General features: G+C 42.0%; 1 pseudogene; it reads right to left on the minus strand.

Moving 5' to 3' along the window:
* Positions 1-3125: 3125 nt before the first annotated feature.
* LOC116890110 lies at positions 3126-3778 on the minus strand (annotated as a pseudogene).
* Positions 3779-13719: the final 9941 nt, after the last annotated feature.

The raw sequence follows: 13719 nt of genomic DNA on the forward strand, positions 1-13719 counted from the left end.
CTTTGTATACAAATGTTTTGCCTGAGCGTATGTAAGTGTACCATATGTCTGCCCCCAGAGACCTGAAGAGGGTGCTGGGTCCCTTGAAACTAGAGTTGAGAGTTACCGTAAGCTAAGGATGCTAAGGAACTAAAACCAGGTTCTCAGGAAGAGCAGCAAGTGCTCTTAACAGCTGAGCCATGGCTCCAGCTTCCTCATTATCTGATTTTGAGGTTAACCACAGCCCTTTACATTAGGATCCTATGTCTTAAGGGGAAAAAGAGCTACATGTAGATTTAAGAAAATTCCAAGGCAAAAAACAAAACAAAACAAAAACAAAAAACCAAAAATGAAAATAAAACAAAACAAAAACCTACTGATTTTCTAGGTGAGAGCTAGAGGCTAGCTCTCCTAACCTCTGGCATCTGTACTTACTAAGGTATATGGGTTGTTTGTTTACTTTTTAATGGGTACATGTGTGTGAGAATGCAAGGTGAATACCATGGCAAGACTCTAGAGATCAGAGGACAACTCTGAGGAGCTGGTTGTCTCTTGCTACCCTGTGGGATCAAACTCAGGTTGGCAGCCTCATACAGGAGTGCTTTCTCTCATACAGCTGTGCCATCTCTCTGGCCCTACATTTGGGTATGAATGGCTTGTGGTTATTGACATCCTGAGCCAGGTTCCACAGGACATTTGCTTTGAGTTTCTCTCTGTGTCTCTCCATTATCCCAGGGTTTATTATAGTTAACAAAGCTATATAAGAGATTGTAAAATGTCTATCACTAACTTGCATGACCCTATGTATAACTCTACCTCATGCACTTTGTATGTACAAAATCTTTTAGGGTCATCAGGCAAGAATGCTCAGCAGGTAAAGGTGCTTGTTGACCAATGGTGCATCGAGGCATGTTAATCCCTGCAGTCCATGTTTACTCATAGAAAGAGAACACCAACTCCATGAAGATGTTCTCTGACCTCCATACATGTACTGTGGCATGCCTATATGCACACATCCACACAATTATAAGAAAATGAAAAGAGAACCTTTAAAAATTCTCTAGAGAGTACTGCAGTCATAAAAATATTCTTGTTTTATAGTTACTGATACAAAGATTCATCACTCAAGGTGCTCTGACCACCTTGGGTAAAGTAGGAATGTTAAACATGCCAGCATCATTAAAAATGTCAGAGTCAAAACAAGGACTCTCAGTAGCACTGCTCTGTCCTCTTTGCGTTGTCATATGCAATTGTTTCTCCTTTTTTCAGCCTCTTTGAACATCAGAACTCTGTGATCTTGGCTTCTCTCTTCATACTGCATCCTAGCATTTGGGAGCCTGAGAAAATCTTTCTCTAGTAGTTCTCATGCCATCAGAGTCAGTAGACAGTCAGGTTTCTTCGTAGAGAGTGAAACTGACTGCACATTGAGGGAAGAGTGATGTGCTATGCTTAGGGTAGCTGTTTTGATGATAATTTCCTTTCTCTGTGTTCATTTTCCTTGGTTGAGGATGGATCTAGGTTATGAATCTGATGTCAGGGACATGCAGCACCTGAGCCCCTTAGTGAGTGATGTGGTAGCAATTAGTTCTGGGCATCTGAAGAGTCTTACAGTGTCAGCATGAATGGCTGTCCCTGAAAGGATGTTTTCATAAGGCAAGAGGACGGGGTCCCTCAGAAGAAGCCTAGACATGAAAACAAAGTTTGATACCTTGGTACTCTAACTGCTTCAAAACAGGCTCTCTCTAGATCACCAAAGTCTGAATCTCTTTATGTGACAATACAATGCCAATTTAATACTTAGGAACTCTGGATTCGACTTTTAGGTGCTTCATGAGACTGGCAGAGGGTCCTTGTACTTCTGTCCACAGGGACTGTGGTTCAATGATTTACCCATACTCAGTAGGTATTCAAGAAATACTGGGTAGGAGATGGAAGCATTGTGACTTGCTCTATATTCGGTATTGCAGTTGCCAACAGTGGAGATTACAGACTGTTATTTCCTATAACCCTCACTCTTCCAAGGACCCACAGATAAGGAGATAAGAAAGAATGACCAATGCAAAAATTCATGTTAGTCATCAAGAGAAAAGAGGGTTAGAAATGATACTATGTTATTAGTATTTACCTCCATCAAATCAGTATTATCTCCTATCTAGTGGGACCACTGAGAGCCCCAGGCTCTTTCATCATCACTGTCACCATCGTTGTCGTCGTCGTAGTCGTAGTCGTAGTCGTCGTCGTCGTCGTCATCATCATCATCATCATCATCATCATCATCAATCATTGCACACTCCCTTATTATACTGATTTGGAAAGAGATTTAACAGCTATGCCCAAAACAAGTTCTAAACCCACATGGTAGAGTCAAACATCTGGAACACGGTTCATGCACATGACTAAGGGACACTTCATATCTACAAAACAGGGTAGAGGGATCCTAACTGTGACACAGCAAGGCACTCCTGCTGCCTTAGTACAAGGAATTCACAACATGGCTTATTTTCTGGTGGCCACATGGGACCAATTTCAGCTACCACCTGAAACCACAGAAAGCATTTTGAATACTGATAAATTTTATTTTTATTTTTTATTTTTGCTAAAAGTAAAATTTAACATGTGGGATTGACAAGATTGATCCCAACCTTCTGGGGCCAGCAGCTCCTTTAGACTCAGAGAGGAAGTATCTTTTAAATTACCATGCAAGTTACTTCTTGAAGTAACAACAGCCCCCCTGTTCTCTGACTGCAGAAGACTGCAGGACAAGCGCCAGGGACAGCACTGTGCCACAGCTTCTCCACATTGGTCATGAGGGGGTATGGTTCCTTCCTGAGCGCTTCCTAAGCAGACCCTTAGCAAACAAAGGGTGAAGGAAGACTGTAATTAGTACCTCTCCACTCTCCTCATCCCTGAAGGTGGGTCAAGAGACTCACCTTCAGAGGTATTATTCTGATGATGTGCTGTGAAGGGAGAGGGTGCAGTGGATAAAGCACTGAAGTGAAAATGGGAGGCATGGGGCCCCATCTCTAGATACAACTTAAAATTAAGATCCTAAAGGTGTAGTCAGTGTGGCAGGTGCTGGGGAGGGGTGCAGGAGGCATGAGCAGGCCGGGAGGGTGCTCTTGGGAATGGAGCCTGCCTGCTTGCCTTTACTTCTTCACCTGGAACTGAGCAGTCATAGCTTCCATGGCTTTGCACATGGTCTCTTTATCTCTTAGGAACTGCATGGGCTTCTTGGGCTTCTAGATTTTGTCCAATTTATAGACGTTGGAAGACCAGTTGGCAGGCTCAGCTCCATGATGGCCTCTTCAGAGATACTTGATGATGCCCTGAAGGTGTTGGCATGGGCCAGAATCAGGACCCTTTCCCCCTTGATCTGGGGGACAATTTCTTCAGTCCAGAATAGCAATAGTGTCCTTCAGGCTCTCACAGGAGGGTATCTGGTCCCCAGTAAGGTCTGCATTCCTTACTGATATTTCCATAGAAGGGATAACTGGCTTCTATTGGAAGATTGTCTCCAAATTTTTATCAGCTCCTTACCATGCTTAGCAGCAGTTTCTGCTTTATCGAGACCAGTCAGACCCTATTGTGTCACTCACTGAGGCACCAGCTCCTGGCTCCTGGCAGCTACATCTGGACTGTCTAGAGGGTCTAGATTGCTCTCCTCTGCATGGGGGTGAAGCCGATGTCAAATTCATAGCCAGCATCTCACATCTGCCTGCTGTACTTTTACCTCCACGCTGTTCTCCAGGTTCTATGTCTTCTTGCTGTGTTTGACCAGCACCATCTTATAGGTGGTCATGGCCATGGCAGGGAATGCTGCAGTGACTCTCATCCCTTTCACCACCACCACCACCACCACCACCACCACCACCACCACCACCACCACCACCACCACCACCACCACCACCATCATCATCATCATCATCATCATCATCATCATCATCATCATCATCATCATTCAGTATTATCCAGGGATGAAACCCAGGACCTCATGCATGTTAGGCAATCATTCTACCACTGATCTACATCCCAGACCCATTTATTACATAATAAAATGTTTATAGTCTGAGTTGGACTCAGAACCCACATCTTGTGAAGGTCAAGATTCCACTAGAACATGATTAAGTGAATAAGTGAATGAATGGAATGGGTGACTGCCCAGATTATTTGGTATCACTGAAGACAGTGTGAGGAGGAAATGGCTTCCTTCCTCAGGCATTTCTGATACAGCGACTGGGGGCCTGCTTTCATTTTTTTCTGACACGAGGAAAGTTCATACCAAAAAGGACAATATTGGAGAGAAAATGGTTTTTCTGAAAAGCTGTGATGTTTCATTTTGTGGGCCAACTTGCCTGGACAATGGGTGCCCAGAAATCTGCTTAAACTTTCTTCTGGATGTGTCTGTGAGAGATTACTGAATGCGATTGGACAGAAGTTAGTAGATAGGGCAAAGCAGATCATTCTCCACCCCTGCACCAATAAGTAGACCTCCTCCATGCCCTTGGAGTTCTAAGTAGAATATAAGGCATAGGAAGGAGAGAGGCACTCTCTCTGCTTCATGTTTTTCATATAACTCCTCTGTATAAGAAATAACACCTAGGCTATTGGCTCTATTGCTCTCAGGCCTCCTGGCTTTAACTGGAATTATATCCCCAAGTAGATCTCCGGTATATAGGCAGCAGATCACAGGACTGACTTCTCACCATCTGCATTATGAATTTGACCTCATTAAGGATTTGACTTCTCTGGATAATCATGTATATAGGAACCATACATACCTTATATGTAAGTGATGGTTGATACTGATTGTCAACTTGACAATCTGGAATCACACCCAAGTCTGTATGTTTGGGAGAGATTTTCTTGACTGGGTTAACGGAGGTAGGAAGACTTATCCCAGTTGTGGGCAGCACCATACCAAATGCTGATGTCCTGGACTGAATGACAAAAGGCAAGCATTCTGCCAGCATTTGTTGGTCCATGCATCTTGACTGCAGAGACAACATGACCTAAGAAGTCCTATTACTGCAGGCCACCAAGATGAGCTCCTATTTTCCCATTAACTAAAAGCCAAACAAACCTTTCTTTCCTTGAGTCGCTTCTTGTCAGGCATCAAGCACCATGGGAATTAACTCAATGCACATGTGGGGAGCGGCAATAAAGCAGAATTGTAGTGAATGGGCTCTAATTAGTGCCAGAACTGGCTCCTAATCCTAACCTTTCTAATGACCAGATGTGTGAGCTTGGGCAAGCTATTGACTCTCTTGAGTACCCTAGCTGCTTTTTTTCTGCTAAAAAAGCATCAGATTCACAGTAGAGGTTTTCGTTTGCCACCCAAGATTCACATGACCTTTTCTGCTTTCTAATCAGTCTCCTTACCTAAGCCAATCACAGCAATAGTTTGGGAATGTTTATGAAATGCATCCTGGTCAAGGAGACAGAGACATTTTTTTTTGCCAGTGCATCTGGATATGAGGTTTGGAGCTATTGTGATTATGTTGTGTCCGCCAAGGAGTCAGGGTGCCTGAGCACAGTAGAGGAGATGAGGAAGCATTTGGGCAGGCCCTTTCTTAGTGGCACCAGTAAATTAACCAATCACAGACTCACTACCTCTGCACTTCTTGTGTTATTAGCACGTTCATTATGGGTTTACTCAGCAGGGCAGCCATTCTGCTTCCTACAATTGAAAGACTCTGAAGCCATACACTCAGTGTTGTTTGAGTTCTATGGGTAGTAAATAAATTAGCCCATATAAAAGCCTTCACACATGGCTTGGCATTCAGTAAAGAATCAATAAACCTTAGCTTTAGTATAAATATGACAAAATCCATTATGTTCACCACTGGGGATGGTTTAAGTATAATTCTTGTTTAATTCAGTTTTTCAGAAGATTTTACAAGACAGGAAAATAAAAGAGGTGACTTTTGTTTCTCTTCACACTTATTGCTAAACTCCTATCCCAGAGGGATATCATTTTTTACTATGATCAGCAAACATAGGAAAGTGCCTCTTCTACTTCTTGCTAGCTGGCTATGATTGTTTGATCATTAACTTGATTGTATTAGGAAATCCTCGGGACATTAGAGAGGTATTTCTTTGGGTGTATCCATGTAGATGTTTCCATAGAAGATTAACTGATGGGGATCCTTTTGCCATCTCACTGGGGGAAGTCATGGACTGAGAAAAAAGGTTAAGAAGAGAAGAACAACCGAATGCTTTTATTGTTCCGCTTTCACCTTCAGATCCACAGAGGTGAGCACAGGGTCTTTCTGCTGCCCACAGCAATAGGCCCTACGTCCGTGACTCCTCTATTGTAATGGGCTGTATCTCTTGAACTTGAGTTAAAATATTTCCTTTCTCATAGTTGCTTCCTGTAGTAATTTAGTTATTACATCAAGCAAAAAAAGTTTTGTGAGTATCTGGAATTAAGATTTAAAATAATTTTTTCCAGTAAGCAAATTAGGAAACATTTCAGTTTTGTGTTTCTGACTCGAAGGTCTTTAAGATAGTGTCCTGGTGTCAAAATATTTTTATGATGGCTGAGGTTCCATTCCGAAGTGCTTTCTAAAATGTGCTACAGGCATCTAGGAAGGCACCTCCCCCATTCCTCAGTAATATATAATAGTTTTCTAGTCTGAAACAAAGGACTGATATCATATGTCTTTGTGTTATACTGAGTCATCTAGAATTTCCTGGATGTGTTTCATCTGAACTTTTTTGAGTTCTCTTAGCAGTAGGAATAGAAAAATGATTGATAACCAGCACCATGGGTAGAGCATCCTTACCAGTGATCTCACTAATAAATGTACAGCCCCAAGATACTGTATTTCAGGGTCTCTGTCTACATGAATAATCTGAGCCAACACCAGCCAGCATGTTGATTCCATTTAATGACTAAATATTGTATGCTTTCTCTCCCCCTGGCTGATGAATTTTTCAGTTTGGCAATAGTAAGCTAGGATTCAAAACAGCAAAATAAGCAAGACATTATTACAATAGTATAAATAGGAGAGAGTGATAGCTAGGCTAGAAAAATAGTCCTGGGAGTAGAAAAAACAGATGATCTGATTTTGTTTAAGTTGAGAATATGTGTAATTTTAATATAATTAAATTAATTAAATATATTAAGAATATATTCACACTAAGTATCTTTCATTAAGAATATATGCACATATATAACTTTCATAATTATCTTTTTTAAAAAAGCAGTGTTACTTTTATTGGGATTTTAATTTAAGCAGAACATTTCTCCTTCTCTTTCTTCCTAAATATAATCTCACCAGTGGCACAATGTTCCTTGTATGTATGTTTTCAGGGATGACTGATTGATACTGGGTGACCAATTGGTGTGCATTTCCCTGGAAGCCCACCCAACCTGCTCCTGGCTTTCCTCAGTTGTTTATAGATCTTCGTGTAGCGTAGAGGCCTCATGGCCTTTTCCCCATCCAGTTTGGCAAGTTTATTGCCGTCCTCCTTGTTCATTCATTTCTGAGCAGTCATGGTGGTGAGACTTTATGGGTATAGTTTGTGATATTACTAGTAGTCACAAGATCACATAAAACTCTCTGATCCTTTGCCTCTTATAATCATTCTACCCTACTTTCACGATGCTCTCTGAGCCTCAGGTAAGAGGCTGTTTTTGTAGATATATCCACTGGTACTGGGCTTCTCAACTCTGCATATTGATTGGTTAGAGTTCGATGTAGTGGTCTTTTTCTGTTGCAAAGAGAGGCTTCCTTGATAAGGGGTAAAGACTACACTTACCCGTGGGTGTAAAAATAAATGTTTATAGATTTTTGTTAGCGATTATATATTTTTCCTGCAAAATGAAATACCACATTGGCCTTTGGGAGCAAATTTCACGCTTACTTCTTAATCTGAGGTCTGTTTACAAGGTTCCTGGATAATCCAAATGATACCTGTCCTAGAACTCTTTGGGGTATCTGGCCAATTACATAGTAAAGATTGGAAATAAAAGATTCAAAAGAAACCTAAAGAGAGAAACATAATCCTCCCCAAAATTCTATTATGGCCAAGGATACCTGTACCTTGACCAATAGTGTCGTTTGTATTCTAGGCCCCAGAAATATCTTAATTAAATTAGGATAGCATTCTAAATCATGTGATTGCCTTTGCCTGAGCCTAAGGACTTTAATTATTATCACAGAACACATAGGTAATCAAACCAGTGACCCTCCCATGTTTCAGGTCCTGTACTAGGTGTTTCACAGGGATTTGGGTATCCTAATATCCTGTTTTACGAAGGTGGTGCTTGTATTCTGTCTTAGTTATTATTCTATTGCTGTTAAAAATGGAATGACCCAGGGGACTTGTAAAAGATAGTTTAACTGAGGACTTGTTTACAGTTTCAGAGGCTACATCCATTATGGCAAGTAGGCAGGTGGGCAGGTGGGCAGGTGGGCAGGTGGGCAGGTGGGCAGGTGGGCAGGTGGGCAGGTGGGCAGGTGGGCAGGTGGGCAGGTAGGCAGGTGGGCAGGTGGACAGGTGGACAGGTAGGCAAGTGGGAAGGTATGGTGCTTGAGCAGTGGCCGTGAGCTTACATCTTATTGGCAAGTTGCAACCACAGAAAGAGAGAAATGAGGCTGGCATGGGGTTTTGAAATCTCAAAGCCCAACCTCAGTGATCCATCCCACAAGGCCACACCTCCTAATCCTTCCCAAAAAGTTCTAGTAACTGATGACCAAGCATTCAACCTACGAGCCTGCCTATGGAGGCAGTCCTTCTCATGAAACCGTCACAGATGCAGACAGACTGGCCTGCTCAGACATCAGAAAACAAGCCCAGGTGGTATGTAGCTCTGTTGTAGTCTAAGCTTCCCAATTTTTCTGTTTCCATCTAAGCCTTCTACTTGCTCCTTAAACAGCTTACTTTCAGATACTTGTCTGATATTCCCCATTAGTTACCAGACTCACATTGGCATCTGATAATTACTTTCCACTTACCTCCAAGCCGCCTCATTTTTCTGACAGTGTTTTATATCACAGATGTCTTCATGCATTTAAAAAGACCCTTTTAAATAAATGTCTCACTGCAGGGGGATGACTCTGAAAATGGCATAACAGTAGTGCCGCACTCAGCCACCAAGTCCACACTCCCTGTATAGAGGCCTGTTTAACACTTAAGTTTTGAATAGCTGCCCTGAAGACTCCAAATAGCATTTTCTTCCATCATTTTTTCAGAGAGATGTCAAATGAACATATGGTATCTGAAGACACCATATCTCTACATTAAAATACAACATGGCTGTCAACTGTGCCTCTTCCACGACTCTCGATTGTGCCTATTTACCCCTTTACCTGCCGGGATATGCAACAGGTGAATCGCAACAAGGAAAACTTTTGATGTCTGTGGTCAACTCAAAATTGTGACATTTCGTTTTTATATTTTAAAGATATGTTTTATGTTGAGGTGTGCTGACCAATTCTCTGGGGGACTACAACTGAAAATGCAACCAGCAAATTTCACTTGAACAACACACACACACACACACACACACACACACACACACACAGTGTGATTTACAAAGATATGGAAATAATTGTGCTGTTAGTCCTCTACTGGTCAGATGAGTTTGCATCGTAGAAAGATCAGGATGGAAATTGTCATTTTCCTATGAAAGAAACCTCATTTTCGCTGCCGGTTTTTGTTCAGGATGGTGTGCAGGGGAGCAGAAAGCTTGGCATTCAGCCACCAAGCCTGTGGTTTGAATATTTTACGTCTGTCAATGGGACTTCTTTTGGCATCTCATCAGAACACAATGAATTTGATTTTGGAGAGGCGGAGAGATACTCTACACTGTTTTTCTTGCAACAGACACAGCTATTGTGCGACCCAGCGAGTCACTTTTTGAATCCCTTCAGCTCACGGTCCCAATCTCACTTGTGAAACAGCTTATGCCTCCCCCAGCTTCTGACAATTTCATTCGATGTGGTTCTATTGAAAGGGAATCGTAGCACCTAAGATTCAATTTAAAGCCTGTTTATTGTAATAAGCAGATGCGGTGAGGGCGCTAGTCTGAATCTCTGAGGGATGAAATGGATGAATTCAAAAAAATATATTTAGTGGGGATGCAATAAGCCAGGAGAATTGGCCTCAGTAGGGAGAGGACAGCTATAGAAAAGGGAGATTTGTGTGCTGTGATAGCCCAGCCTGTGCTACTGTTAAGAAGGGGAACGGAGAGTGTTGGATTGTCTTTCCGCTGGATGGTGAAAATCAAGACCAGTGTTTACAGAAAGCAGAGGAAGGGTTCTGTAAACCTAACTGTGGGTCTTCTGTCACTGTCACCTCTCCCCCAGTAGAACACCATCCCTCAAATAAGTCACCAAAGTCACCACCCACAACAGCTGTGTCTGGCAAAATAACTGAGGTTCACAGAGGCTGATTCTACAATCACAAGAGCTGGACTTGAACCCCAAATCTCTTACATTCACTGTAGCTGAGGGAGGTCCTAGTGTGGGAGCTTAGGCACAGCAATGATTTAAGAGTTTAAGCTGGATGATCTTCCAGTCATTTCTATTTCTAAGTAGGTGTTGTGTAGATTTTGAGCTGAGACAGTTCCTTCTAGAATGTTAAGACTCAGGAAGCTCTTGAAACCTGAAAGGTTCAGAACATCCTGCCCTGAGGGTCTATTGGGTCTTTATAAGCAGTAGCAACTATAGTGGAGATGACGCTGTTCTATCAACCCAGATACATGCAAGTGATGCAGGGAGGCCTGTGGGTGCTGTGACTATGAGGCCTCACCTACACTAAGGTGGGTTTTTGGTGATGCAACTGTCTCCAAGACACCTATGCTTCTGTGATGTCTCACTCACATCCCCTTAAGTAATCCCAGTAGAGAATGACTCACTTGGTTATGCTGGGAGGACTTTGATCTGTTTTCAGTCTCCTAGTTGGGGTCGAGAGAGGTTTGTTCTCACCTCCTCAGAAAGTCATACAACACAAAGTTTGTGACTCTAACTTGTGACTCTGGCTGTCTCCTTGCTGAGACTAGACAGAAAAGAAGAAAACCTGTATTTTAATGGTGCTACAGAGAATTTTTATCTTTAAAAAATTTTATTCTCTTAAGCTAGCTCCTCCTTCTACGGATCTCATACCTCACAGCTTCCATTCCTTAAGTGCTTTGCAGACTGGCTCTAGATACTCCATGCTTATGCCTCCCTCTCCTACTAGGCCTTCTTCAAAGAAGCTAGCTGTCATCTCTGATATCTTGGCCTCTTCGAGCAGCTCCCCCCAAATGTCTAATGTCTGGCATTTCAAAATTCTTAAAGAAAATGAATATGGAGATTTATTTTGTTAAAACACATCATCAATCCAGGGGATGTTGCAAAAATTCCAGGTAATGTATAGCTAAGATTCCTCACTGGTGATGTCACATGGATGGATGACATCATATGGGGGAGAGGTACAAAATGAACATGGGTATAATGGAGCAAATATGATCGACAGAGATTTAATATATCAATTAGCAAATGTAAGCCGAGCCTTTTCAAAAGTGCTAAGAAGTAAAAAGTATGTTTGTGTTTGGTTAGGGGAATGTTTATATGTGGGTATGTGTCTACACTCTTTGGAAGCCAAAGGAAAACACTGGGTATATCATTTCTCAGAAGCTGTTGTTGTACGAGGCTCTTCCTGGAGTGGAGTGAATAAACATCTACCCACCCAAGAATGGCACCATCGAAAATGAAACACACGATTTTACTAAAGTCTAAGTTGGTGAAACCAATGAGTTTATTAGAGTTACATAAAGAGTGTTGCTGGCAAGGCATTACTTACAGGAAGCATGGGTGTGCTGGCTAGTTTACTTTTAACTTGACAAGAGGTACAGTCATTTCAGAAGATGTGATCTCAATTGAGAAAATGGGCCCCACCAGATTGGCCTGTGATCTGTTTTCTTGATTGGCAATTGATTAGAATTTTAAGGCCAGAATTAAGGTCTTTCTGTTTGCAAGATGAACACTTTACTGACTGAGCTAAGAAAGATTAGGAGTTGATGCTTAGGATAGGAAAGACAACAAAGAATACATATGCATACTACTTAGGCCAATATCTGACCAAAATTATTCACATGAGAATTGCCCTAAAACTATAAGTGACCCAGCTGATTAAGTTTAGAAATGGCTCTTTGTCTCAGATTTTACCAATGAAAACGTTCCTTGAAGCTTTGAGAATGGAGACAAACATACTCCCAGAAACAGCACCACCACTGCCACTAGCAGCAGCAGCAGCAGCAGCAGCAGCAGCAGCAGCAGCAGCAGCAGCAGCAGCAGCAGCAGCAGCAGCAGCACCACCACCACCACCACCACCAACGACAACAGCAACACACATGTTAATTTCAGTGACCACATCCTTAAGATAAAGGCAAGCCCTTTCAAAGATGATATCTCTAATTATAGACCCAGTATTCAGTAAGAGATACAAAGGCAGCACAGAGCAAAGAAAACAGCCCGAGGGCTGGGAAGGCTCCAGTCCATGGTCCTCAGAGTCTCAGCTGGCCCTTTAGCTCAAGTTAGCATACTCCTCCACAGTGGAAATCTGTCTTGGAGACTGATGGTAGTGGACTCCCTAGTAAAGTGTTAAGGCTTAAATATGAAATCCCCCTATTCAACTCGTATGTTGAATGCTTAGTTCTTTGCTGATGACAGTGTTTAAAGAGGTATGAGGCAGTTTTTAGAGGGGGGGGGGACCTATTTTAGGGAAGATGATCAAGTGGGATATACTAGAAGGCTATACTAGTCCTCCAGTTTCTTTCTTCTCTACTTTCTGTTTGCCAAGAGTTACCAAATCTCTTCTACCACATATTTCTGCTGACACGATGCTCAGTCAGTCCAAGCACACAGCACCAAATGGCCACCAATCAAACTTTCCCCAACTGTGAACCTGGATAAAGCCTTCTTAACTTAAGCTGTTGATGTCATGTATTTGGTCACAGAGATACAAAGTCCTCCAGAATTTTCTTCTTGCCTATGCTTACCTTGCAGTTTGGATTGAAAGGATGGATTTTTAGAATTCATTTCTTTTTATTGGAATGGGACATCTTTTATAAAAAATATAATCTCAATTATGTTGTGACAATCTCTGGATGATATTAAGGGAAGGAGACAAAGGGATTTAGAAAAAATCTTTCTTGACAAAACCTGCTTTGTCTGGTTACAAATTTCTGTTTTGCATATCTGCCCAAGAACAATAATTCTTTTTTTCCCCTTGAAGACCTATCTTAATTTTCTTACCTCCACCTTAGAGGAGGCAGATGGGCAATTTAGATTGATTATACAGATTGTGCATGCAGAAATATGAAAGAGAAAAGCTCATTAATGGTGTTAAATGTTACTCTGGTAATTATTCTTATTTTATGGAAAAGGAATTAGAGATGCAGAGAAGTTAAGTGACTTTCCTAAATCACAGATGATAAATGATAAAGGCAACGTTGAAATCCTCAGCACGTGTTGTTTTAAAAGGAGGGAAAAGTGCTGTATAATGGAAAAAAGACTTCTTCCCTCCCTCCGTCCCTCCCTCCGTCCCTCCCTCCATCTCTCCCTTCCTTCCTTCCTTCCTTCCTTCCTTCCTTCCTTCCTTCCTTCCTTCCTTCCTTCCTTCCGAGAAAAGAGGTTGTGGTGGTTTGAGTAAGAATGGCCCCATAGGCTCATATACTTGAATGCTTATTCACCTGAGAGTGGTACTATTTGTAAGGATTAGAAGGATAAGGAGTTGTGACCCTGTTGG

The sequence above is a fragment of the Rattus rattus genome, chromosome 1, assembly GCF_011064425.1.
Source record: "Rattus rattus isolate New Zealand chromosome 1, Rrattus_CSIRO_v1, whole genome shotgun sequence".
NCBI lineage: Eukaryota > Metazoa > Chordata > Mammalia > Rodentia > Muridae > Rattus > Rattus rattus.